We start from the raw sequence: 26,406 nt of genomic DNA on the forward strand, positions 1-26,406 counted from the left end.
GATTTCTTTATGTCTGTTAAATTTGCTATCAGAAAAGGTTGAACAGTTTTTTATATCACTGTTGTGTGGAAGCAACAGGCTTGTGCTGCATGCAGGTCTGAATATTAATTTGTGTGTTTTTGTGTGAGTGTGTGCTCTGTGAGGCCAACTGTAATGACCTAATTAAGCTGTTTCATCTCTCTCATTGACAGGCAGATCTCAGTATGCACATTGTTTATTTCAACACACTGACCTGGATTGAATGGGAACAGGAACCAGCAGCCTGCCAGGGTCCATACAAGACATTTGACACACACTGGTGCAGTGAGGGCAGACGTTTTTCATCCTGACAGTCACAGAGGAAATCCTGATGAGACTTGTGAAGTCTGGCAGGAGAAAATGCCCCTGTCAATGAATATTTGGTAAAACATACAGTGTGGAAACTGATGCTGTCTGTTAATCTAAGTAAAGAGTTTCCTATTTTGTTTAGTGTCCCAATGTTCTTGATGTCTGTGCACATGGTTTACACATGAACATGTGAAGACAAACATGTATGTAAAGTAAGCTGAACAGAGCTTGCAGCTAAATGGCCATGTTCTTGTCATATGTGACAATCCGGCCCGTTCTCACTCTGAACTTGTCAAATAGTGCTGCTCTGTCAGTGCTTTCAGCCTACGAGTGTAATGCCAAAAGCCACATTCAGGGTCCAATCAGAGCACAGCTGGCTCAGGTCAGTTTTAGTTGTAAAGTCCATTATCACAAATCACAACTTGCCTCAGAATGCTTTACAGCATGCGACATCCCTCTGTCCTTAGACCCTCACATCAACTAAGAAAAACTGCCCCAAAAAAAAACCTATAATGGGTGAAAGAAAATGGTAGATACCTCAGGAAGAGTGACTGAGGAGGGATCCCTCTCCCAGGAAGGACAGAGTGTGGGAGTCTGGAGTTCACTTCCTGTGTGGATGTGTGTGTGTGTGTGTTTTGCTTTATTTTTTGTACAGATTACATTGTGCCTCTTTTTACTAAACCTAACCATGTGTGACTTTGTTGCCCAATTCTAACCATTGTGATGGTCCCAGCTGTTGTGTAAACATGAGGACCGTGCTGCTTCCTCCCACAATGTGCATTTGTTGACATCACGGTAACATCATCCCAAAGCATAAAGGCTGACACAGAAGGATACCTAAAATGTCATAAGTAGACACAAAAGGTCCTGATGTATGAAGTTCCATGTGAGAAGTTCTCAGTGAGAATATGTTGAAAGTAAATAATGTAGACCAGCTCTATATGAAAAGTGTCTTTAGTTATGATTTGGCACTATATAAATAATATTGAGTTGACTAGACTTGGAGCTCCAGCTGTGGCTGTTACACACAGTGAACAATATTTAGTGCCAATTGCACAAAATGATACTTCTTGACAGAGTCTTGAGTCCAAAACATCTGAACACACAGACATCAAAAGATATATTTTCAGACCCAGGAAGACATCATTATTATATTTCACTCACAATTTACATCTGTAAATCCTGTTCCAAATGGTGGAAAAACACTGCTCTTACAATTTAAATCTTACCCAGATCAGGACTTTTTACTGTGTCCAGTATTTTAGGTATTGCAAGTATTTTAGGTTTTAAAGGATTTGTTGATTTTTTGCATTTTTTAGGCCACAGCAGTGCAGGAAACCCAGGTCTTCTGTCTTCTTCAGCTTCTGTACTTCTTATGAGTTTGAGAAGAGTGAGGGCCAGGGATTATAAACGAGCGCTGGAATCAACTGTTTTCAACTGAGTTTTTTGTACTGAACGGCCTCAACAACAATCATATATAGCTACAGGGAGGTAAAAACATGTATCAGTCAGTCATCATGAGTGAGCATATGACACTATTTAAGGTTGTGATGCTGGTTAGTTTGGTGACATAGAAAAACAGAATAGGCAGAAGGAGGTTAACGCATAGTCAGATTTCAAAGTGTGAGCGCCCTGAAGGTATTGCATACCTATTGAAGGCCAAATCAAACTTGCCTACAGCATCCAGCAATGTGTTTGTCTCAGTACTTTATTGTTGTGCCACTAAGCCAAGAGCCCATAATTTGGAATAGTCTGTTCTTAAAGTTTCAATAATTTCCTTTATCTGTAGTTTTTCTCAAACAATATAAAAAGAGGAAACACTGATTTTTCAGGGGACTATTTTTTTTAAGGTGAAAAGATTCCTACCTATAAAGACAGTAGTGACCACATGAGCAGTGGTGCATTCAGGGTGTTTGAGAAGCGGGGCAACAAAATTCAAAGGAGCATACAATGCATACAATGCTGCATACAATGTTTCACCAGCACACAGAGTTTTCTTGCACTACATCATGTTTTCTCCACTGGAAGGACACCCCAGAGAGCACTTTATACATTTTACCAATCAGCTTCAGTGCATCTTAATTCTTTCAGTATGCATGTTAAACAGTGACATGCTGCTCCACACAGCCTCTCTGAACATTCTCACACAAATCAAAGACACATGTTTGTCTGTTGGTTTCCTTTCGCCAAGGCTTGGCTGCTTCACATCCATATTGGTTTAGTATGTGGTGTTGAGGTTGTTCATCAGAATGACCCACTATTGTCAAATTTTTTATCATGTTGTCATCGACAAAGAAATGGATCAGAATTTTCCTGACCAACAAATCCTGTCTTTTGTTCAGTTTGTAGAGTGGTGTAGCTGGTCTTTGTGGCACTGTCCAGTGCTTTTTACAAGCACACAGAGGTAAGTACACACATACTGTATATATGAAAACATCTGCTCAAACACACACACACACATACACACACACAGGCGGATACATGAAAATGCTCCTTGTCGCTTCCTCAGCAGGCTCCATAAATTTCCCAGGTGTAAAAACATTTCCCATCCTGATTCCAACAGTCTCAGAGTCAGCTGTCCCAGGGGACATGGGGCCACACAGCACAGATGGACACACTAAGACAACCCCCCTACCCCCTTCACATACACCCCTGCACCCCAAATTCATGCTACAGATGGCCTGCCCATCACCCCATGCTGGGTCCTCACATGAACCTGTACCAGAGACCTGCAGCACTGTGAGTGATATTCAAAAGCTCAGAATGTCAAGGTTAACATGTTAGAAGCTTCATACACATTTTTATCAATAAATCCCCAGGACTTTTGTTTGACTTTTTCGTGATTTTGAAGAAACAATTCCTGACCACTGAAACCACTACTTTTATCATTACCCTTGATTGGCTCTGTTTTTCATTAAAACTCTTAAAAAAAACTCTTAACTCTCTTCACTGTGCCAGTTTGTGACAACTGGGGGCTCATCAGTGATCAGATCCATTTGGTCTGGTTAAATCTAGTCTTAACTAAATCTAGTGTAAACAAAGTAGGATGGATGTTGACCAATCTGGTTTGGGATTTTTGGGAGTATCACGCAGCAACTTTTGTTTGATGTTTGAAGGGAGCAGCATTTGTCCCTTTGTTATTTGGTTTGCAAACCTATTTGTCTGTACTTAAATATGTAAAAAAATAAGTAGTGGTAGGCTATATGTAACTGGTGAAAATAGCCACATCAGTTTGAAGGAGCTATGCATTCCTTATGTATGCTGAATCTATAGGCAAGCTTTTGCTTTCAGAAGCATTCTGGTTACCATTTGTATTTCGAGTAGTAATGACCAATCCCATTTGGGAAGCCTTTGGCTGCCTGCAGGTTCACAGGTCCGTATGGATGCAAAAAAGGCAGATGACATTGGCCCAAGGCAATGCCAGGACCCATTGGCTGTTTGCCACCTTAGAATTATAAGGTTCTACCTGTTTTTTTGTTTTGTTTTGTTTTTTTATCAAAATTGAGTTCAGAATTCTTTTTCTGTGACAGCTCATTACATCATGCAGGATGTTTTTGTTTTGTTTTGTTTGTTTTATGCATTTTTGGATTTTTCTTTTTCAGATTTAGGAAAGAAATGGGTTCAGAACGTGACCTTGACCTTCACATGGATATCGCCTTTTTACATCTGACATAGTTTAAGTGGTCTTTCGAGCATCATCCCCTTTCAGTTAATTACTGTACAAATTACAGTACTATGAAGTAATCTGCTGTTATTAGAACCCTTAAACTATCCCAGTAACCCCTCAGTGATGTAGAATGACAGGGTCTGGTGCTAAATGAGAAAAGTAAAGCTGTCCAGTCTAAAGAGCTAAATCAGAAGTTGTTGTGCCCTCGGGCAAAGCACCTGATTCTGTGGTCATGTTAAATTCAACAGTGATTGACAGAGTTTCCTAAATGTCTCTGCTTGGCCAGTATTGGCCAAGCAGAGACATGCACAGTGATTGGTCAGATCTAACACAAAGGTCATTGGCGTTTGGTAGAGTGGGTGCTTCCACTGCACTGGGTGAAAGGTCCTGACCTCCTGATTAGGTAATTATGGCTTTAATTGGCACATGAGAACAAGACAAACCATAGTCCAACAACCAGATGACTGAACAAACATCCTCACGTGATCTGCTTTACAGGGGGAATTCTACTGCTGCAATCCAAACATTCACTGTTTCCACACATATAATCATTTCACCATGCAGGAAATGTCAGCCAGACTTAAATGTTTCTATACAATTTAATAACTTCAAGATGAGCCTTGGCCTCCCTCACAGAGAGCCTCACAGGCCCACCAGACAGTAAGTGTGCAATGCAAATGTACTATCTGTGTATGTCTCTGAAACATTAGCTTTTTTTAAGGGATGCTCCAGAGATTTTGAATTGCACCTTCAAAAAAGTGGAACTCACAAGAAAAATGCTAGTTTGGTTCTTTAAAGGAAAATGCTGGATTCATTCTTTGTTTATCTTTTACTATCCAGTTAAGAGACGTAACCCAACAATGTGTTAGTCTGTCTCTCAGTCCGTTCTGAGGCTAAAAATGTGTAGCTTCTAAGACCATGCTGCAAAATCAAGTCCTCCAGGAGAGAAAGACAAAAGAATTGTAAAACTGCCGTCAGTGGCTGAACAGTACATCATGACCATAGACTCTATATACAGATGTATGACATGCCCCCACTTACCCCCGCTATGCTACAGTGAGGTTATGATAACCAAGATCCCCTGTTTCATGTTACCCATTGCCTTTTTAGCCATGTTTTCAAAAGAAATTAAACTAGTTTGCTCACGTTTTAAAGGTTTAAATGCATATGAAAGGCATCTGAATGCGGCACAAGAAAACTGATTTCCAGATTTTAAAATGTTAACTCTCCAGATTGACAGTTTTCAGCCAGTCTGTTGCTTAAACAAGGTTATTGAATTCCTGAATTTCCAGCTTGTTCTCATTCCAAACTTGTAAAATAGCACCACTTTGTTAATGCTTTTGCCATAAGATACCGACACCAAAATCCATCCACACGATTTTTTGCTGAACAGTATCAGCCCAGAACATGACTAGGCAGAACTGTTCATGGTGTTATTATATGCTGGCTAACAGCCAGTGGTCAGCTGCCATGGCAGCATGATACAGAGACAGTCAGTGTCAGTTGAGAATAGAAGAATAAGAAGAAGAACAAGAAGAAGAAGAAGAAGGCAGAGGGTAGATTTGTTAGTCATTTTTAAACAAAGTTTAAAAACAGAATTACATTTGTCCTTGATCCTGCTACATCTTTGGAGTGGAAGGATAAGTTGATTAAAATCAGCAACTAGTATGGAGATTCCATCCAGTTGCTCTGGCATGTTCCTGCTGGTGGCATCATTCAATTCCTGCAGTGCATTTTTGAATTTGCATCAGAGTCTTGTGTCCTGATGGCTCCCAACAAGGTCCACCCATCCACTGGAACAGCTTGATCCAGGTGAAGATGTGCACAGAGCAGTCCCTGATCTCCCGTTGCTGAGTAAGCCTAAATCGCATTTCATCCATTTTATTCTCCTGTGACCGGACATGAGCCAGAAGAAGGCTTGGTAGAGGAACAGCTCTAGGTGCAAGACGGGTCAGCCTTGCCCTGATGCCAGCTCTCCTCCCACTCCTGTCTGGTGCTTTCAGTTTTTTTTCTCCCTTCTGGTCTGTATGGCCGCTCGGCGTATGCCGTTTGTGGGGATCCTCTTGCAGTCTACTGCATTTAGTCCAAACCTTATACAACTTTTCCCGATGTTGGTAAGTGCTTCTCTATCGCAGTAAAGTCATGCCTTAGCAGAAGGGGCCATGGAGTTGAAAAAATAGAAAAATATAGCCAAATATAGCAAAAAAAGTACAGGCTGCTGCATCTACATGCACTGCCAACATCATATCAGTTAAGCTACTAGGACGCCACAATCGCTGTTCTTTTTTATGTAGAATGTGGCCAAGATGGAACCTGGGTTTGGTTTCAGGTTGACACACTATACACTATACACACTGTAATGACGCAATATAAGCAGCATGGCGGTCCTTTCGCTTCCTGCCTGAATATAATGGGTTTTTTTTCTACAACTTACCATGTTGTTTAACCCTAACCTAACTGTTTGTGTCCTTGTTGTCTAATCCTAAACTGTTAGGTTTCTATGGTCTCCCTCCTCACATCCTAGTGTGTCATGTGTTTTCTCCCCTGCCCTCTGTGTCATGTCTGTCTCTCTGTCTGTGAGTGTGTGTTTTCCTCAGGTCTGGTCTCATCTCCATCTCTCCTACACAGCTGCCGCCTGTCATCTAAATTAGTCATTTATATGGTGGTTCTGTCTGAGTAAGTTTCCATCCGACACCATCCAGTCGTGCTCAGGTTTGACGCGGAAGGTGGCTTTTGGTGTCACGCTTGTACACCAAAAGCACTGACAGAGCGGTGCTATTTGACAAATTCGAGTAAGTGCAGATGAGTAATTCACTGGCTCTTAACTTCTCTCCTACCATCCTCACATGGTTTCAATTCACACTGGATGTTGAGGGAAGGACACTGTCGCTTCTTCCTGTCTGAGGCATGCAACAGGAAACACGGGAGAGTGGGATATTCCAGAATGTCTACATATGGATGCTCAGAGGAGCGCTTGGTCACAGTGAAAGTCATGTCAGAAGACACTCACTCACACACACACACACACACTCATGTCACCTCAGATTATTCACTCTCACTCTCAGCAGCTGGCTCAGAGTGGTTACACGTGTTCATTTTCTTACACACTCATCACTGAGTGTGCACATTTGTGGCTCAGCTTTGGTTTTAGACTGAGACACGTACACAGACGCTTTCACAAATATAGCCCCTGTGTTTGAGCAGCATTGCTCAGATTTGCCAGCTGCCAGGACAAGAACATTTCCACCTACTTAAGTCTTATTTTGTCTTGCAGATTCACAAATATATTGGTGTGTATTTGTGCTCATATTAATACAGACCAGCATGTTTCTATTTTTTGCCACAGAAATTCCACAGGTGAGGCTGTGAGTCACTCTCATATTGATTTTTAGAGCTTTACACAGACACTTCTGCTTTTTCCATCCTTTTTACTCACATCTCCTTCAGGGTGATCAATCATAAATACCATTGCCCTCTCCTTCCAATCCCTACAGCCCGCTCTTTGGCAATCAGTCAGCTATCCCCAACCCTTCCTGTAAATTTAGCTCATTTTCCATGGTCTGTGCTTCCATGCTCAGACTGCCTCCCTGTTTGTCTGAAATATAGAGTCAGCTGGGGGATAACAGTAAGAATTCAGGAAAAATACCCAGAGAATGGCTCAAAACAAATACAAAATTGCTCCTGAAATACACCTCGATGTAATATTTAGCTCATGTTCTTGGCCAATGTTTTGACGTTATAGCATGTGAGGCCCAGCTGCTGTCTGCTTGTAGAGAAACAACCTGAGGGAAGCCAGAGCTGCTGCCAACTCTTAATGAGAGTTATTTAAACTTTATTCATGCTGACAGAAACAAAATAAGATTATTATTATTATTTTTATTATTATTATTATTATTATTATTACAAACAATAATATACTGTTATATGCTGGAGAGTTTTATGAGAAGCCTTATGGGGCAATGAATCAGTTCAGTGCTCAGTGAAATTTAGACTACACAATTCAAGCCCAATAATGTTTTGACTCATTTATTGTTTCATGCTTTGTAGTGTGTCATAGTAGAAGTCAACCGCCAGTCAAGCTTGTTGTCATTCTTAAGCTGTCAATTACCACCCAATGGCATCTGCCATGGCAGCATGATGCACACATAGGCAGCATCAGTTGAGGACCTGACTGGACAGAACCTGTCATGTCCCCATGAAACACTGCTGGACGGCATCAGGTGAAACAGTGCTGGTAACAATGTAATATAAGGAGCACAAAGGCTCGCACTGGGTGGGCAGGAGGGGCAGTGGATGGGTCCTAAACACCCCATATTTTCATATTGGAGTCTGGTGTTCGCTTCCGTCCTGAATGTGACGTCTTTTTTCTACACCTTACCATGTGCCCCCTTTCCCTAACCCAAACCATCTGTGCCTGCTTGTGCTTTTGTTGATGTGCCAAAGCTGGTTGCCATGTGCTTTTGTTGACATCACTGTTGCTGCATCCTGGGACATAAACAGCAGATACAGAAGGAAAGTATAATGTGAAGATTCAGAAGTCCACTACAAAGTGGCAATATGTGACACTTCTGGTTCTTAAAACAAAGATGGCAGCCAGAATGCCAAAGGTTTGGGGCTTGTATGGAACCCACACTGTTACTAACTACATTCCCCGAAGAAACAGGCAATTTTCAAATTATTGGAAAAACAAAAAAAGTGATTTCAAAGACAAGCAGACGAGTCTATAAAATATGTTATCCAGGATATAAAACTTCACTCAGCAGCAAAAACTAAAATGTGAGGATAGTTAGAAGTTAAGGCTTAACTAAACATATTAGCAAATCTCGTAACTCCATTGATCCTCTAATTGTTGGCAAAACCTCATTGCTCCACCTCACGTCAATGTGTACTAATGTGCAAATGCAGCTATTTTAATCAGTGACAGACAAAACATATCTCAACCTTTGCTGGTCGAAAACTTTGTAACTCCATTTATGCTTGATTTTGGTCAAATATTGATAATGTGGTGTCCCATGCAGGTATCCAACCAATGGAGTTCATTTATTTATTTTTAGGATTTCTTCTTCACATCCTTAAAAGTAACAGGACATGTAGTTCTGACTTTCCAAAGGCTTTCTACCTTTGAGTTGTCATTAAATAATCTGACATTTATTTCTATAGTTGTTCCTCTTTTGTATTGAAAATACAACTAGTAGAATTTCATGTGCATGCAAGCCTTAAAATGCTCCAACTGTCAGTCCCCTAACATTGTCTGATAAAAGAATGAACAGGACACTTACCTCCAGAACCCTGGGCCATCAAAATAACTGATGCCACAAATACCAAATATAACAAAATTTAAGAGCTTTCATTTCTTATACAGTCAAAGTTTTCTTTAAAAAGGAAGGACAGAAACAGGTTTGAAGGGGGGGTTGCTATTTTCATTCATGATCACTTACCTGTAAAACGACCGCTGGATCTTGTTGATGATGATGTTGAAGCGGTGTGGCTTCAGGTTCAACTGCCTCACATAAAGTCTATACTTGTTGGCTGCTGCTACAGGGCCCCAAGTGCTAACATTCAGTATTTTGATCGTTTATGTAAAATGTTTGACAGTGCTTCAGAAGAAAAAGTGGGATGTATTTACTGGGGGACTTAAATATTAACTGGTTATCTATGAATTGCTTCTTGAAGAATAAGTTTATGTCCATAAGTACCTGTGGACTATCTCAACTAATGGATAAACCAACAAGAAGCTCTGTTAATTCTTCTGGGCTCAAATCATCAACATGCATTCATATAATATATTTACTAACACTCCTGATTTGTGCTCCTGTCCTGTCTCCTAGTTGGTTTCAGTGACCATAACCTTGTTGCAGTAGCTAGAAGAACTAAGCTGCCTAAGGCTAATGCCAAAATTTTACTCACAAGCTCTTACAAAAGATTTAATGAAGAGGCTTTTCTTGAGGATATTAAAACATCTAATGACAGATGTATGCGTAGAGTATGATGCTGAGCTTGCTTTGAATATTTTCATGGACTATATTTTGAAAATTGTTAACGGCATGCCCCCTGTGAAGAAATTCACAGTGAAAGTTAAAAATGCTCCATGGATAGATGACTCACTGAATAAGTTAATGCAACAAAGAAATGAGGCTAAGAAGATTGGTGCTTTGTTGTGTTCTTATGAGGATAGGATAAAAAACTTGAATTTAAGGAATCGATTAACTAAAATGAATAGAGTCAACAAAAGAAATTATTATTAACAGAATTTCTGACTTTGGTCAAGATAGTAAAAAATTATGGAAAGTATTGAATTAAATCATGGGTAAAAAGTCTGTTCATGCCACTGCTTTTGTTAAGTCAAATGGTACATGTCTAACTAAGCCACTTGATATTGCAAATTATTTCACTGAGTACTTTGTGGATAAGGTTGCTAAACTAAGGAGGAATATGGATACTACTGTTACTAACTAATTAAGCCTGGTGGCTTAACTGATAAAAAACTGTATCATGAAGGACAAATACTGCGCTTTTTTTTCCCCAGAAGGTAGATGTTGGGGCGGTTGAAAAGTTATTATACTCTCTGCCTGATGATAAGTCTGCAGGTACTGACAACCTGGATCTTAAACTTCTGAAAATATCTGCTACATATATTTTCATTCATCATTTCATATTTTTAACAGATGTTTCATTAGTGGTGTGTGTCCAAAAGTATGGAAAGAGGGGAAAAATGTTCCTTTACCAAAAGACAAAAAAATCAACTTCCAACGGTTTCAACAGTAGACCTATTAGCATTCTGCCTGTGCTAACCAAAGTCTTTGAAAAAAAACTGTGTTTCAGAAAATTTATGATTATTTTTCATCAAATAATTTATTTTCTATGTATTAACATGCATATAGAGCTGGTCATTCTACCTGCCCGGCTATATCACAAATGTCTGATAACAGGCTTACCGCATTATATAGGTCATGGCTTGTTGGTACAGTGATGTTGGACTTCAGCGCCACCTTTGATTTGATTTATCATGACATTCTAATTAACAAGCTCAGTTGTTTTGGTTTTAAATCATATGCTATTAAGTTGTTCAGAAGCTATTTGTCCTTCAGGTCACAGAGAATGTATTTTAATGGCTCTATGTCAAGTAGTTGTGGGTTTGACTGTGGACTGGACATTCTGCAGGGCAGTTGCCTTGGGCCCCTGTTATTTTCAATTTTTACTGATGATTTGCCCTCTGCTATTGGACAGGTCAGTTTAACCATGTATGCGGATGATTCTACAGTTCATTATGCCGCAGCCACATGTGCAGAACTTAATCAAGCTGGGTAAAATCAAATAAACTAGCACTTAATATATCTGTATCTATAACTGTTTGTATCATATTTGGTTCATTTTATAATTTGGCACATGATCCTAAACTGAATTTGCAAATAAAAGAACAATCTGTACAACAGGTAAAGAAATCCAAGCTCTTGGTGCTTGCTGGACTGCTCACTGTCATGGTCTAATTACATTAATGAGATAGTAGCTAGAATGGGTCGGGCGTTAGCGACTCATTCCTTTCTCCTCCGTTATTGTGTAAAATTGTCTGTTCTTTAGTTTTGTGTAATTTGGATTATTGCTCTGTAGTGTGGTCATATGCTTCTAAAGGCACTACAAGGAACACAGAACAGTGCTCCTATAGGTCTGCTACAAGTGATATGCAAAATCGTCTTAATTGGCTCAGTGTTGAGAAAAGACTCTGTAAACTAACTCAAATATTTTCACAATGTGATTAGAACTCAGACTCCTACATTTTTATTTAACAAGATCTGTCTGACACTCATAAGTGTTTCACTAGAGGGGGCAGCAGGGGGCAGATGACTCTGCCCTGTCCAAAATCCAATTATCTGACTTCTATTACATGACACATGACATTACATGAATTACATGAATGTACATGACTTAATTTGAGGTTTGACAGTGTACATATCATTTTCATTTTGATTTGCAGGTTGTCATTTTTATTGTTAGTCTAGACAGATGGTGTTTCTGTGAAGATGACTTGTCTTCTGTGAGTAGCTGTGGCGTGTGGGTTAACTACAATGAATTGCTTACTACTACTATATTCAGTGTAGTTGTATTGTTGTATTACTATTACTATTATTATACTGTTTTTTATTTTTCTAGGCCTCTGAGATTTACACCAGCCACATGCTGCCCTGGCCCTCTGGCCCCCAACCCACTGACTGCCAGCCTCCTTGTGATCCAACCCCAAACTATGCTCCATGTTGCAAAACAACCCAAAATTAATTTCCTACCTAGCATGGTGTCCCTTCTTAACATGGCCCTAAATTCTCCTAGCTATCCTGATCCCAGTGTGGGTCCTGAGTGGTGACTGGTTTTGTTCAGGGGCTTAGACCTTTGAAAGGTTCAGGTTTGATGGCTTAAGTGTTACTTTTAGCTAACCTGGATTCCTAAGGTGCCTACAATTCACAGAGTTCAAAGGGATTTAAATGGAGCTGAGCACTGCGCTCTACTTTACTCTCCAAACATTTACATACCAATCGCTCTGTAAGCCCGGACAAATCCTTTTGTATCCCTTCTCTTCAATCATTAAATTACCTCTCACCACTGCGCTTTCTTCTCCTTTCCCTTTCAGTCGATGACCGACTCTCAGCTATGTTCTTTAACACGACTGAAGCAAAGAGTTAAAACACAGCAGTGATGTTGCAGTGGATGGGAGTGGGTGTGAGGAGATGGTCCTTGAGAACAGATATCTGCAGATAGAAAAGGAATGATGCACAGGGGGAATCCACTTATCTTATTTGTTTAAGGCATAAATTACCGGTTAATTCCACTTCTGAGTCACTTTCAGACAGAAATATAAAACCTCCTTTACCTGGAAAGGATGAAACCTATGAGTGTGCTCATGCATGTGTACTCCTGGCCTTGTGTAAGACTTCCATGGAATAACAAAGCTTCCGTGTCTGTTCGCTTGCACTATGTGAAGTCACGCACTGATGATAAGATGATGATAAAATTGATGATTAATATCGAGATTATATCTATGAGTAGGAGAAGATATCCAGTGTTAAGGGTTCAGCAAAGTGTGCAGAACCTATAGTATATTCTGCATAGTGTTCGTACTACAATAAGGCAGCATTGTTACATTGATATGTTACATCTGTACATTATTTTTATGATGAAACTTAACACAGTGATGGTGTGGAGTTGAATGATTCAAACCTTGTTGCAGCCTTTCCCAGCTCCCAGATTCAGTGCCACAAACACTGGTGGAAAAGCAAAGGAAAATAACCCTTGTTGTTGTTGTTTGTTGGTCTTGAACAGCTTGGCAGCTGTCTCACCTATGTATCACACCATTTATCTCATCTGCCACCCAATGACAAAATCAGCTCATATACTACATCACTTAAGAACCATACACTCAGTATGTTTACATGATGTTAGAAAAAGTCAAATTATTACTAAAAATGGACCAACTGGACTTAAATACATGGAAATATATTGGTCCGACTGAAATCGCTCCAAGTGAAATTTCTCAAAGTGGAACTAACACACCTAGATAATACAGTTGGGAATCAAGCTACTCTTTCATGTATACACATCAACCACACCTGAACTGGTCCAGGTGTTGTATGCATGCTCCATAATCCCCACACCGGGCTTTGACCTGGAAGTGGGACAGCATTAATTCATGGAACAAAGCTGGGAAAAAACAAAAGAAGAAAAAAACAAAACAAGTAAAGCGTAGACTAGGTATGAAACGTACAGCACTGAAAAGTTTGCCATGTTCGATATGCAGCCTGTTTGCCTCTAGCTAAGTTGTTTGATATCTAACTAATAGGTCAACTCAAAGAAGGTCCAATAGCAACTAGCTGAAAGGGGCATATCTCCAATTACTGTGGAGGAGTCACACATACTTCCATCAATAAATGGATTCTCCTCCGGTGCTTGTATACTGGGACAAGGACAGTAGTCTAGTTAAATGGCCGGATTAAGGGAAGGCCTCTAGTGTCCACCCCATGTAGGCTGAGTCCTTTGCAGCTTGTGGCCCTTTGCTTCGTGTCATCCCCATTCTCGCTCCCCCTTTCCTGTCACTAACTGCACTGTAAAAAAGGCAAGAAAAGCCCAAAAAGTAATCTTAGTTATTTTTTTTTTGAATGGGCAAATCGAACTACAGCCGTAGCTCCACATAATTGTGCATGGAAATGTACTGAGCGAGTCAAGAGAATTATGTGAAATGTACACAGACAGACCCCGACCAAGCAATAAGTTCAAACTCACCACCTTCTTGCCGTGAGGAGAGATTAGCCCCAGATAGAAGCTCTAGAGAGGTGATACAACGTTTTGCATGAATTCATAACTGATGTATGGAATAATACAACAGCTAGTATTCAAAAGCTGTTGTGTAAGTGAAGCTTTAGTTCTGACAGGGCTCAGCTGTCAGACCCAGACATGAATCACATTTGATTGTGTTGTTATAGTAGAGTGACTGCAGCAGTTGTAGTCCAGACAGACAGCAGTGACTAACGCCCCCAGGCAGATAAGCTCTGCTAGTAAGCACCATACTAGTACCGGCTCACACGCACACGCACACACACACACGCACACACACACACACACACACACACACTTTCTCTGCAATATACATACACAGCCAATGAGGCTTCATCTTTATTTACACTGAGTCACAGCTTTTCCTCTAACAGGAAATACTGCATCACAACTACATATAATACTGACTGACTATTGCATCACTCACAGAAAGCATTATGTGCACATTCACTCGTGATAAGGCATGAGTGGAAGTTTACAGGTCACAGCAGATGTTTCTGTTTTCACGTCACAATGGCACAAAGTATTTTAATTCCCAGGATTCCCTCTCTGATGTCAGAGCGGCTTCTTCCTCTTGGAAACTAGCAACTAAAACATTTGCCCACACACACACACACACACACACACACACACACACACAGACACACACACACACACAGACACACACAGAGTTCTTAGTAGCTGACAGGCTCAACATGTTGTGAATAGTCTAAAACAGAGGCGATAGTGAAATTTGGAATCACAGACTGAAGATTTTTTCAGTCATTGTGAATGTTTGCTTTCCTGTCTGAGTGCTTCATTGGCAACTGCTTCTTCAGTCAAGTTTTAACTCGTTCCTCCAGCATATTTATCTTTTCCTCATTCTCTCTGCCTTCCTTTTCCTGTGCCTCTATCCCGTTTCACAGATTCTACACCATTCAACATCTGACTCCCACATGACAGTCCAGGGTTTGTGAGATCCATTCACCACTCCCACCTTAGCGCTCTTTACCTTATGTTTTTACTGGTTGTGTTTAGCCTGATGCTGTCTTGCCCCTTTCATGTGGATGCAGCAGATGCCTTCCACCGGTCAATAATAACAACGTGAGCGGTTCTGTCCGTCCGCTTTCTCACCTGACATTGCCAACAACATGTCATGCTTTTGGCATCATAAACTAATACCAAAACACTGTCAAAGCAGCACTCTTTTACAAGTTCAGAATGAGAACTGGCTGCCCTGATCACAAAAAATAATAAAAAGACCTGAATACCTGAAAAAAAAATACCTGAAAGTAGTAGAGGACCTGACGTGCTGGTTTTAAGACAGTAACCTACTCCTCAACATCAACAACCGAGAAGTTGACAGTGGACTTTGGGAAAAAGCAGCCAAGAACTACTCCCCTCTTGACATCAGAGGTTACCCGGTGGAGAGGGTGGATAACGTCCAGTACATTGGTGTCACATACTGCCACTAAAGGGTGTCTATGTACATTGTTGTCAAGGACTTCAGCTTTTACCAACACATACAGTTTACACTTTCACATAATGTTCAAAATCCACAAGGGGAAAATATTCAGATATGAACGTAGGTACCAGGAGGGGTTGTATGAGTCACTCAGACACTATAAAGGTGCATTTAGAAGGCCAATTTTCTACTTCAAATGAGGCGATCATTGAAAAGCATATGTAACCCCCTCCCTCAACACCTCTCTGATGTTGAAATCAGAGGAGAGGCTGTGTTGTATATTGGCCAGGACTGTGGAGGTGTGAAAGGATTGCACAACTAAATCACTCACTTTTTGTATAAACAAGCGAGTGAAACAGTGGAGAATTAGTCCAAAGGTTATGCTCATTTGTACAATTCATCACATTTAACCTGTATCTACAAAAACAGTTTTTTTGTTCTTTGACTGTGGACATTATTAGATGTGGAAGACCAACAAGCTAATGACCTAGTTTGATCAAAGGGTTAACTAAACCCTTTAATCATGCTTATTTATCTGCTTATCTAGCTGAAATGCTAGTGCTCGCAAATCTCTCAAGTCAGTGTATCAAAAGTAGAAGATTAAGTTTTTCATTCAGTGGAATGGAGACCTAAAGAGTCGTGAAGTTTTTAAGGTTATACAAAATCTGACTCATTTCCATTGACTGTATGTAATTGCAGCTTGTTCTTATTCTAACCTCGAAAGAAACACAGCTTTGTCAGTGTTTTTGGCATAAAAAAAAATGCTGTCAAAAGGCTCCTTTTGCGTGTGCAGCTGAGAATGCAGCTGGATGTTGCTGGACAGAACCAGTCACGGTGTTATTACATGCCGGCAGATTTCCGAATGGCACCTGCCACTTTCACAAGATACACACTAGGGCGGCGTTACTGGAGAACGTGGCCGGACAAAACCTGTCGCATGCGGCAGGATGGCATCAGGCTGAATTGTTGCCAGTAATGACATAATTTAAGGAGCGCGAGGGCACCTAAAGGGCAGGTGGGAGGGCACGTGGATGGGTTGAACAGATCTGGACTTTGATGCGTTGTGATGAGTCTGGTGATTGCTTCCCGTTTGAGTGTGACATTTTTTTCTCTACTCCTTACATGTGCTTCCCTCCCCTAATCCCAACCAATGACTAATGAAAGTCTTTTAGAACCTTAAATAGAGAGTTCTAACTATGGGTTTAAGATGTATCCTTTCAGTTTCCAGTTGAGCCCTTTGAGAAGTTTCCAGGTAAAACCTTTCCAAAGGGTTCAAACGGGAACCACAAAGATTCTCCAACTCATTGAACCATTTATAGTTATAGGGCTTCATTTTGGGTGTCTACCCGTCAGTACACAATGAGAGAGTCTGGGAAAGGAGACTTCTGAGAGATTTCTCCTCCTCCCTCCACACTCTGTTTCTCATTCCAGAAAGGATTGAGTAGCAACTGAAGCCGGTGGATGCCAACAGGTCACTGTGAAAAAGCACGTTCTCTTGATGTTCATTTTAGCCTCATTTCTTGATTCATGTCTCACTCTTGTTTCTACCTGCATCTCTGCAACATTTCTTCTTTCTGCTGCTCTCCCTGGCAGCTGCTGGTGCTGGGCGTGGTTTCTGCAATAAAAAAAAAAATGAAAGAATGAGGATAAAACAATGCAATATGTCAAATGCTTCCAGCAATTTATCCCACCCGGTATAAAAACACAATAATTTATGAGCATGTTAAGGGGCAAGTTTTCATTTCTCAATGTGCTGGGTTTTAAGAACTTTATTTCTATTAAGCAGATAGAAAATGACAGAATTTTGAAACTTAGATGTGAAATCATACTGTCATTTGAGTATACAAGCATTGAAAACTGTTAGAATCAAATAATTAAAATAAAGTTGTTTCTAAAAACCAAGCTCGTGTTTTGCTCCAGCAAGTACACAATCCCTGATAACGCCAACCCGTTCTCATTCCAAACTTGTCAAATAGCGGCACTCTGAAAGTGCTTTTGGTGTAGGTTTGCACCTGTGGCCGTCCTGCAGCATTTCATGCAGACGCTGAAATAACTTATTAGACTTGAAATAACTTATAACAACACAGTCAACAGACTCAAAGGCAAAATTTTCAAATCAAGACTATTTATACTGAGAAATTAAGGTAATCCATCTAACTTAAATATTTACTGAAGCTTGTTCCCTTGACATTATGAATTTTCCAAACTTTTTCATTTTTACAGTGTGGAGCAACATTATATGATATTTAGATGAAGAAGCCCCATTTTTCTTTTTTGGCAAAGGCAGAGTAAATTTAGTTCTGTTTACATAAAGTTTCCCATCATAGGATGAACAAAACAAAAAAATATAAGCACATGATGAACAAAGCAGCATTCCTGAAAGTTTGGACCGAGTGACTTCACTGCAGCTTTCATTAATTCTCAGACAAATAAACTTTCATTGTGTGCCTCCGAGCCGAATGTGGTCTTTGCTGCTCAAGGTGCATGCACTTGAGCACAAAACCACAGTCAAAACACCTACTGCACTTGCACGTGGACACACAGTAACACACCTGACACTTCTGCCGCCTATGAGTCATCTGTTAATCACAACTTGAACATTTTTTAGTTTTTGTATGAAGTCATTTGGCAATCATCCCGTACCCACGTCTGCAGCAGTTCAAAGAGCGGAGGAAAGCACACGGACAGGAAAAAAGAGCTACTGCCTATTGTTGCTGAAGAATGCCTCTGAGGGCCCATTAAGACATGTTTCCGGGGCCTCCCGGTGAAGAGGGCCTCTCTTTTTCCCTGTGCCCCCCTCCCCACCCATGGGAGCATTGTGTGTGTTTTGGCCTCTCACGTGCTCTCCCTCCCCTCTGTCCCACTCTGCAGAGATTGTCACTCCAGGGAGCAAATCAAAACTTAATTTGATACTAATCCATCTAATTGAGGAACCAGATCCGAAGGTAGAGGTTGTCTTTGATCTGATGCGGGGAATGGTGAGGAAAGATTACGGCTGCTTAAGCTACTTAGGTGCCACAGAGAAAAGGGGGCTTTCACCTCCTTCTCTCCCAGTTTTTCTTCTTCTTCTGCATTCTTCCCCTCCACTTTTGCCTTAAACCACCAAGGATATAGGGAGGGAGGAGTCAGCACAATCAGGCTGATAGAAATTTGTGAAAGACTTTAAAACTCTGAAACAAACTTGCATCTTGTGGACTGAAATGATTCTTTTCCTACAGTGTGAATGGATTTTATTTGAGAGGATTTAAAGGGGTGATTTTCCAATTTTCAACCAGCTTTGTATTAAAACAATGTGGGTAGTATGTGTAGATGAACTGTGGTAAACTTCCCTCCATCTGATCAATAGCTAGATATCCCTTCATGCCCTCCGGCGAAACACCACCAAATGACATAAATGTTGGATCTTCAGGTTGTTGCTTAAACCGTCTGTATTTTCACATTTTTGTATAGCCCGACAACCCTGCTGCCACCACAGACACCAAGTATAGAGCTAGATCAAGAGACTTACCGGACCCTCTCTTTGTCTGTCAAATTTGGACAGAAATCCCTTCAAATGGTAAAACTGGGCAATGCTGTTGGATTATATAAATTAAGTTTATGTTACTGCACTGCTTAATTTTCCTAAAATGTTTTCAGAAACACATTTTAATGCCCTGTTTAGCTGTAATGGCAAAAGTTGAACAGGAAGTAGGCTTTATACATCTTCCTGCACAGTAAAAACGGTGACAGAAAAAACAGAGATCAAACAGTAAAACTAAGCATCAGTGATCAAATATAAACCAAGATTCTGAATATTTCCCACCTCAGAATGTATATGTTCAGAAACATGTTTTACATTACCATTTAACTGGAATTCGAGATATAGCCAGTTGCCATTGTTTCACACAGATCATTCCACATGACGTCAGCCATCAGCAGGAGCATTCATTATTGTGATACATCATGTACCATTCTGGTAGTTATAGGTTTTCTACCTCTTGAGCAAAAGCCAATGCAACAGTCCTTTTCTCTATTTCCTCTGTTCTTGTTGCACCAATTTCAAAAGTATTTTCATCTCTCTACTGCAGAGACAGCCAAGTTTTATGTGAGGGCCTTATAGGTGAAATACTTAAATGATACAATAAGAAACAATAAAACCTGCATGTCATGCTAATCAAATACCACAATTAGTTGAATTTAAAGTTTCACCTCATCTTGCTGTCTTCCCCAACAAATAGCAACCCAATCCACTGAATAAATGGCATCACACTTTTCTGCAAACCACAGATGCACATGTACATTTACTGTAGCAGATGAGGTTCAACTTTATTAACATTTCAGCGGTGCTGTCATTAGGTTTAGATACAAAACTAATTGGTTATGGTTAGGAAAAATGGTTAGAAAAGGTTCTGGCTTAAGATACCTGCTTTTGGATCCTGGCTTGAAATGCAGCAATGTGTCTGTAAAAAAAAAAAAGCCTATTTTTGTGGCACTATCCTGCTAACACAGCAAGGGGTCACTGGAAAACAGCTGCCATTATTGTTTAGTGGCTTAAGACAGTGTTCTGCAGAAACATATGATGCAAACATTTTCTTCAGATGACTGGGATGCAAACTGCAGTACTTAAGCCTAAGTTATGTGATGACACCCGCGTTAGTTCCATTTGCTGAGGAGGACCATGAAATATGACCGAAAGGTCTGGAAGAAGCTTGAAAGTAATCTTTTTGTTTTGAATAATACCACAGATTTTTGTTCCCAAAATATAAGGACTGATGCTGATACTGATATATCATCCAAGGCTCATCTTTTAAAGGCATTCATGAAAAAAAAATATTTTGTTTTGTTTTGGTTTTTTTTCATTTGAGCATCTAAGAGTGCAAAAGTGTTTGTTGAAATGTGTGAAAGAATGGAGATCTGGATTTGGATTCACATTTTAGCAAGAATTGTGCAGCCCTAGCAGGCAACTGGCTGGTCTTTACCATAGACTGTATAAATAATGGATACAGCCAACCGTGAAGTCACTCACTGGTTTGTGGATTTCTGTTTTAAAGTCTCAAGTTCGACATTTTAGCTGTTGCTGTCTTTGATTTTTGGAGCCAGAAGTGAACATGTTTTGAAGAGAGGATGAAGATGTGGCAGTGTGAGGGGTGGATGTGACTCAGAGACTGTGGTGACGCCTCGCGGACAGCCTGTCACTCAACACAGCCACACCTTTAAATATGCATATTTGAGGCTTTAACAACAATCTAAAGAGTGAATTATGTAGACAGTCATTGCCTGTACAGTTGTCATGAATGTTGAAATTAGATATAGAGACCAAAACAGTGTTTTGTTTTGGGGTTTTTTTTGTACAGGGATGTTTATTTCTGCTGTAAAGTATGGAGGTCAGTGGGGAGTGATGCACTTTTGGAACCAGCCTCAAGTGGCCATTGGAGGAACTGCAGTTTGGGGCACTTCTGTGTTGGCTTCATTTTGCAGTTCTGGAGGATACGTCGTAGACTTGATATAGGCAGTTTCAACATGTTCTTAACCCAGTCATCAAATGGTGCCGCTCTGTCAAGGACCTTCTGTGTCTACTGATGATGTTTTAGGTATCCTTATGTGTCAGCTGTTTATGCTGCTGTTACAGTGATGTCAACAAATGCACATGGCAGGATGACACAGCATGGTCCTTATGTGTACACAACAGCACATGGCAACCAACTCAGCTGTCGCAATGGTTAGGATTGAGCAACAAAGTCACGGACGGTTGAGTTCAGGCAAAACAGGCACAGGGTAAGATGTTGGAAAAACAAACAAATGGTTCTGTCCGGCTCCATATGCGTTGCATGTGGACACGCCCTGTGCCATCCAGCTCTCCACCAGCGTATTATAATGCCAGTGGCTATGTCCAAGCACGTTCTCATCTGACGCCATCTGGCTGCGTTTCAGTTTGATGCAGAAGGCGTCATGCACATACGCCAAAAGAACTGACCAAGCGGACGTACTTGACAAGTTTAGAGTGAGAATGGGCTGGCAGTTTAGGCTCTATTTTATTGGTAAAAGTGCTGATGGTAAAGATCCCTCATTGCTAGGACTAGTGCTACCAGGTTCAAATGAAACACCGACTGGTTAGATACCATCATCCTGATATAATGTCCTAATACAGATCACACATGATTAACATTAGGTGCAAAGTGGGGCCTGCCGAAAGGTGCCTAACAAACCTATCAATGCCAAGATGAATAAGGACTGGATGAGGCTGCTCTGGCTGGGAAACACAGAATATCATGTTTTAAACCCAGGTCACACAGTGTAGTGTGTGGATAATCAATAAGTAATTCAAGTTCCTGTCAGAGAGCATGACTCTGCACTCTGAGCAGAGCTCTGATTCCTCCTGAAAGCTATGAACTTTCACTGCATGATCACTCAAAATAGATTATGTGACCAGTGCTGCAGTCTCGTGCTGCAGGGAGGACGTGTGAGACCTGAAGGTTACAATGAAGGAACGCTCTGCTCCAAATGTTGATCAGGTGTAACATTTCAGTGCAACACAGTCACAGTGTGTATCTGCCCCATTGTGTATCTATTCTCGGCCAGACTCTCCGTACATGGCCTCATGTTCTGTCAACAGCTTTCATCATGAGATTGCTCACATGTATAATGACATGAGGGGTGGTGCTGATAGTGCTGCTGAGAGACAGCCGACAGGTGGACAGATGGTCTGTTAAACAACACCATGCCATCTCAATTCACTGCGGCAGTAGTTTTACTGGAAATACCAGATTTCCTTCAAAAAATAAAAAAAATAGCTTGAACATGATACTGAGCACCAATCTCTGTTTTCATTGGGTGCTGTTAGCTGTTGCCATGTCTTTCATAGAGTTCGCCTAATAACTCCTTTATCACCATAAAAGCTGATATATATCTGGTTACATTGTGCTGACAATAAAATTCTATCAAAAATAATGATCACTAATATAATAATAATCATCAACAACTTTATTATGTTGGTCTGTTCAGTAAACACGGCACCTATTGATCATGTGAGAAGGGATTGGAAGAGGGATTCCTCCTCAGTTGTTCTTTCTGAGTTTTCTTTTTTCATGTTAAAGGTGTTTATAGAGGAGTTCTTCATTATCTGCTGTGAGAGACAGAGATATGTTGTGTGCTGTAAAGCCCTCTGAGGCAAATTGTGATTTGGGATAATGTGCTTTATAAATAAAAATGAATTGAACTGAATATAATTATCCAGAGAGCTGTCCTTGGATAGCTATCTGGATAATATGGGTTAGCTGTCTGATTGCTGAATGTATGAAACACAACATTAATGTACCGTGCTCGAATCACAGGAGGGTGGTTTAAATGTAAATGCAGATGTGCAAAATTGGGGACTGTGACAGCGGAATGCCCAACCCGTTCTTATTCCAAACTCTCTAAATAGCGCAACTTTGGCAATGCTTTTGGCTTAAAAGATGCAAAAAGGCACCTTTCATGAGCACATGAAACGAACTGGTTGTGTTGCTGTTACACACCAGCTGACGGCCGGATGGCACCTGCATGGTCCACAGAATACATGCACGGGCAGTGTCACGAGAGTGTGGACGGATGAAAAACGTTGCATGTGTTTGAAATGCTGCAGGATGGTGTCAGGTTGAAATGCTGCTGGTAACGATAAAACATAAGGAGCGCAAGAGCGCCTAGATAAAGGGTTGGAGGGGCGTGGATGGATCCCACAAACTCCGGACTTTATTGCAGGAGTCCGGTGTTTGCTTCCCCTCTGAATTTGATGTTTTTTTTCTACACCTTACCACATGCCTCCTTCCCTAAACCTTACCATCCATGCCAGCACGTGCATTTGTTGATATGCTGCCGTTGGTTGTCGTACTGTTGTTGTCTAAATATAGCAGCAACATCTCACCATGTGTATTTGTTGACATCATGGTAGCATCCCATAACATAAACAGCAGATATAGAAGGATACAAGGAGCATAATCTAGACGTGGAAGTCCTTTGCAAGACGGCAACATGTGATGAGTTGGGATGAGAACGTGTTCGAATCTGAGGTTCACGTCCAGACTCCTGTCCGTAGTTTAGGCTGGGTCCGGGAAAGATGATGACACTTTAACTTGATGTTGTTAAAAAAAGGAAAACATTTTTTATTTATTTAATTTATTTAAAAGGGAACATGCATACTTTAAAACATAAATGTTACAATTTGACGCACTGTACAATAGCTTAGAGGTAATTTGCATCTGCAGTCCCTCAGCAGGTCAGAAGAAATACACAGCACAATGACATGACAACACAAAGTTGTACAACAGGAAGAAAAAAAAGCACACTATACGATAAACAATGCACACAGTAGCACATGGGGTAAAGTGATAAAAAAAGAAGACAGACCAAGAACCATAAACCTACATAAAAAGCACAACACATAAAAAAACATTGCTACATCCTGTCTTTGTTTGATCCACGTCCCCAGGGAGGGGGACGTGGACATCAATTTGAATGATTTACATTTTAGTTCAAAACATGAGAATATATTTTTAAAAATTGCGATAACGTGACAACGTGAACTTATCGCTGTCAGAACTTAGCTGAAGGACAAGTTGCCCTGACTTAATGAATTTAAACGTAATGCTGAGTGGATTGTGTTTTGTGTTTACATTAACATAATGAGGAAATGTTTTTTATTACCTGGCAAGTAGCAAAAAATTATACCTATCAGCAAAAAAGAAAAAAAAACACTTCACTACACAATACACTACTAGTGACCATAGCAGTGCTTTTTTAAGTGTTGTGCTTTTTGTGTAGTTTTATGTCGCTTTGTCTGTCTTCTTTATTGTATCACTTTACCCCATGTGCTACTGTGTGAACCGCTGACTTCCTCCTTTGTGCTTGTAAATACTACTACAGCCACTAGAGGACACTGCAAAACATAAAGGTTTAAATATAGGTCTGCTTGAAAAACAGCCTTAATGGTCGTACGTTAGGTGACAGTCTTTCTAAAATGGCATCATCTTGACACATCCTGGACAATAAATTTGAGGAGTTTGTCAATGTCGTTGCCAAAAACTATGTTTTTTTTCCTTCACTTGCAGCAGTGCCTTAAGGTAGTGATGTTAGTTTCTCTATCTGTCCATCCACCACTGATGTTCCAGCACAATATATTTCATCGAATACTGACCAGATGACCACTGAATTTTATTTTGATATTCATGTGATGGAGGATAAATCCAAATGTTTTAGTTGACCTACAGATCTTTTGTTGGTGAGTCACATGTTGCACTTTTTACTGTAAATGTGTTTAAATGTGATTGTTCAGGGAAAGAGGTCAGGAATATTTTCACTCTGTGAGTCAGCTGGACTATTGCAAGAGGAGAGAACAAACAACAAGCAACAGATGGCAAGTGTCTGACCATTTCTGAATTTATTCTTTATTTGGCCAGTAGCAAACAACATCACATTGGCGCTTCTTGGTCAACAAGTGTGTTTGCTCACCCATGAAGGGCCCTTAGGATGTGCAAAGGAAAATATCTCAAAATATACTGTCCAGATTGTAAAATAGTTACATTGGGAAAATTGTCACTGGACAGTCACTGACTGTCCTTTGTTCCTGTTAAATAAACAACTAAACCAAAACTAAAGTAATGATTCTAATGCCCCCTGACTGTCCCTCCCTCGATTGCCACCAACAGGTAAAAATTTGTCCAACCAAGAAACGATATCTCAAAAACCAAAGGCTTTTTTCCATTTATTTGGTATGGTAATTCATGGTCATTTACAGAATTAACCTGGATGTTCTTGGTGACTTTTTTTGCTACCATCAGGGCATAATTCCCACATAAGTCCACAAAAAAACATCAAGCAGGCAGATTGAAAAGAAACTTACTGAGCACATTCATGCTCATGCCAACATAGCTACCCTAAGGCAAGCTGCATGTGGAGCAAAATTGTTTTTGTCAACAACCTTGACAAACTCTTGTCTGGAATGTCCCAAGATGATGCTGCTTTACAGAAACTGTCCTCACCCAAAATCTGACCATATGGGGCCGGCCTACTGACTGTCCCATGAGTTAGAACAAAACATGGTGACAATAATAACCTCCCAGATGATGTAAGCCAAAACCTGACTCTGACCACTTTTAAGTAAAAGCTGAAAAAGTTCATTTTTTACACTTTCCACTCCACCAGGTAATGACTGCAAACTAATTTTTAAACTTGATTTAAATCTAAAAAAATTTAAAAAACTTTTAATCTTTGCACCTCTTGTCTGCACTTTTGTTACTTTTAATGGTGATTTTAAGTCATTTAGTTATTCATTTTACCTTTTATATATTTTCTGTTACTTTTACATTAAGTTTATATCTTCTCTGGAGGATGAACCCTTTGCATTTTTATGACCCCCCCCCCCCCCACCTTCCTCAAAGACATTGGCATTGGTATGTTTTCTTCTTGCTGTTTATGAATATTGCAGCCTCCTTGTTAGCAGTACTTACTATAACATTAGCATTTACCTTAAAGCATTGCTGTGCCTGAACACAGCTTTAGTGGCCATTAGCACCACTGTTTGTTATTAGTTTATATCAAATCTCTTTATGTTAGACCATAAAAAGGGTGAAAAATTCCTCTGTTATTCAAAATCCACTGTATGTTAGGAGGCAAACAGTGACTGGCCAACATGTTCGCA

This window comes from Plectropomus leopardus, chromosome 7 (assembly GCF_008729295.1).
Source record: "Plectropomus leopardus isolate mb chromosome 7, YSFRI_Pleo_2.0, whole genome shotgun sequence".
Taxonomy (NCBI): Eukaryota; Metazoa; Chordata; class Actinopteri; order Perciformes; family Serranidae; genus Plectropomus; species Plectropomus leopardus.